We start from the raw sequence: 3,506 nt of genomic DNA, 5'->3' as shown, positions 1-3,506 counted from the left end.
TATTTACCTGGCAGCAACAGGGAGATGTCTGCATCTGGAATTAGTACATTACATGCACCAGAGCCTGAGGAAAGTGAAGAAAGTCAGGTTTAATGCTTGGCTGAAACTCCCCACCCTTAGCAGAGATGTCTCACTGCCCATGGATCTATGAGAGGACCAAGCAACATAAAATAACTTCAAATATCTCTCCAGAAGCATTCAAAGATCATAATTTTAGGGGTTGGAATGGAGTTTAGGGATCATCCAGCCCCAACCCCCTGCCCTGGGCAGGGACACCTCCCACCAGAGCAGGTTGCTCAAGGCTTTATCCAGCCTGGCTTGGAACACTGGATTCAATGGATATACAAAGATATACAATGGATGAGACCAGGAAAGTAAAGCCAGAAAGAGCCTGAGGACAGGAGAGTGAAGAATCCACAACACAGGTCCCATCTCCTGGGGGTCAGTCAGACAGACATCACGAGGGTGAGTCAATGTCTCACTGTCCCACACTCCCAGCACCAAAGAGCTGAGACCTGGAGCAGCAAACAGCAGACTTTGCATCGTGCAGCTTTGATATTTAGAAAAGGACAAAAAAAAAAAAAAGTCTTGTTGCAGCTCACACCAGGTCTGTTATTTACCCAGGGGATAAATATTGACTCAGTCCTGTGTGTGTACACAATAGCCACTGTTTGCCAGGCCAGTTGCTTGCAGGAGATGGAATTTAGTTTCTCTGAGTGGACTCAGCTAGGAATGCAGCTGCCAGTGCTTCCACTGTGCTGTGTGTGGACATGGTGAGGGCTCTGTCTGCTCCTGCACACCGAGGACACGTGGCAAAACCCTCAGCAGTGGGTGCAGGGGGCAACAGCCACGTCAAGACCCTGCAAGGAGAGCTCAGAGCAGCCATGAAGGAAGGCAAACTTGCCAAAAAAGCAGTTCTGGAATCTCTGGGAACTCCAAGACCCAGAACTTCATCATGTCAACTACATTCTGCAAGTGTCTGGCCCCAGACAAAAAGGACTGAGAACTACATATGCCCAAACTCTGGGATAGCTCCTGGTTTGTCCCCACGTGGACATTTTTCTGGAAGGAAATTACCTTTATTCTGGAATGGAATGTCTATACTGGGATATATTCTTGTCATGGTTCCTGTGTAAACAAGCCCTAAAAATGAATGGAGCTGGGCTGGTTTTTTTCTGTTTCCATTCACCAATAAACACCCTCAAAAGGAGTTTCCACCCTGCTCTGAGTCCTGGTAACAATAGAAGTGGGAAGAGAAAATATTAACACTATTTTGCAAGAGGCAATTGCATGTAACTCCTCCAAAGAGAACAATGCTGCTCCAGGCAGGAAGGGGAACTCAAAAATCTTGGCTTCTGCACTTTTGGAAAGACAAAACTTTTGTTTTTAGCTTTGCCACGTTGCTTGGGGCAGGTCAGACTGGGGGAGCCCAACCAGACTCTGTGACACCAGGGATTGGTACTGCCCAGCAGACCCAGGGCCTGGGCAGGGAGTACCATGACCAGAAAAACCAGAATAAAAGGGGTTGGTGAAATCAGGCAAGAATTTAAAGGACTGTGCCTTGGTCAGCTTCATTTCCCTGGCAGGGTTAGAAGGAGGAAAGGGGCTGAGAAGGCTCCAAGCAGCCCTTACCAACACATAGTGCAACACAAAGAGGACTCCCCCACCTCATCCTGTCACTGCTGTGGCTGTCAGACTCCCACCTGACACCTGCAGACATCAAACCTTTCAGCCCTGGCAGTGGATTTCAGTTTTCTCTTGTAAAATGTACTTCCCAACCACTTCCCTGAACATGGGAGCCACCAGGAAGTACTTCTTTTGTGGGTGCAGTAGACTTATGGGCTGGGGAAGGTGATTAGCCTCTTGCTATGTCATAATTAGCCAAACACACTGATTTTTATTATTATAATTTGAGCAAAAACTTCTCAGCCATCTTTCCTCCAACAGCAGTTCAGCTAAGCACAAGGCCTGGACTTAGCTTCTAAATGTAGCTAGGAAATGGCATTTGCAGTATATCCTGATAGCAGAGAAAAACACTTGGAAATGCTCTATAGGTTTGAATTCCAGCCCCTATTTTTCTCACCTAGAGGGCACAGCATATTGGTCTCCCATCATTGGAAGGGCTCCAAAGAGAATGCACAGAAGGCAGGAAAATGGACAGAAGAATAACACTGAGTGTCCCTCTTAGCGCTCCAGATCTGCCCCACGGGGCAGCAAAGCCTACAGTGCTGAGGGCAGCAGGAAGTAGTCATCATTCAGTTTCTGTTCTGCAGCAGGTCGTCTGTAGGAACAAACTCATACAGGAGTTGGTTCTGAGCCTCTTCTCTTGATTTAAATTATGTGTTTCTGTTGAAAAGAGAACACAGTGAAGAAAAGTCACTTTCCTGTTACGTATCTTTGTGAGACGTGGCTCAGGCAGGGAAAAGATTAACAGGTCACTTGTTGTCCTGCTGGGGATGGAACTACTCAGGTCACAAAGGTTTTGACATGCTGCCAGAGCAAGAGGCTGTTCCTAGTGATGCCTTGGAAAGAGAGCAGCCAGGCAGGGGTAAAAATGGGGGAACTGAATCACAGAATCATATCATAGAGTCATAGGATTTTAGGGGTTGGGATGGAGCTTAGAGATGATCCTGCCCTGGGTAGGGACACCTCTCACCAGAGCAGGTTGCTCAAGGCTCATCCAACCTGGAATGAACATTGCCAGGGTTGGGGCAGCCACAGCCTCCCTGGGCAACCTGTGCCAGGGTCTCACCACCCTCACAGGGAAAACTTCCTAGTATCTAATCTAAATTTCCCTCTGTAAATTTCTCCCCATTACTCCTTGTCCTATCACTGCAGCTCCTAACCAAGAGTCCCTCTGCAGCTTCCCTGGAGCTCCTTCAGATATTGATAGACTACTCTGAGGTCTCCACACAACCTTCTCTTCTCCAGGCTGAACAGCCCCAACTCCCTCAGCCTGTCCTCACAGGGCAGATGCTCCAGTCCTCTTATCAACTTTATGGCCTCCTCTGGACTTGCTCCAACAGTTCCATGTCCTTCTCATGTTGAGGACACCAGAACTGTGTGCAGTATTCCAGGTGGGTCTCACCAGAGCAGAGGGGGAGAATCACCTCCCTTGACCTGCTGCCCACACTCTTGTGGATGAACCAAACACCCAACACAACCCATGACTCTCAAACCAGCTTTATGAGCCATGCCTGGGACTCACCATTCCGCTGTGGTCGCCTCTCCCTGGATCCTGTCCTCTTCCCTGAAGGTGTTTGCTGTTGTCAGCTCTGCCACCACCTCGAACACGTCGGCGTCGGCGGCATAAGGGTCTGGGTCGTACTCGTAGGAGTAGTAGGACAGGTCTGTGTGCAGTGATGGTCCTTCCTCAGCTGCCAAGGGAACCACAGAGCTCAGGTTGGCTTGAGCCAAACTGCACTTGGGCAGCACAGGTTGGACCAGAGAGAAGGGGAAGGGCAGGAGAAGGAAGGAATTTTAATCAGGGAGGCAAAAATCAGGGC

This window comes from Acanthisitta chloris, unplaced genomic scaffold, assembly GCF_000695815.1.
Source record: "Acanthisitta chloris isolate BGI_N310 unplaced genomic scaffold, ASM69581v1 scaffold1359, whole genome shotgun sequence".
In the NCBI taxonomy this organism is placed as follows: domain Eukaryota; kingdom Metazoa; phylum Chordata; class Aves; order Passeriformes; family Acanthisittidae; genus Acanthisitta; species Acanthisitta chloris.
The sequence above is the reverse complement of the archived record's forward strand: the minus strand, read 5'-3'. Positions refer to the sequence as shown.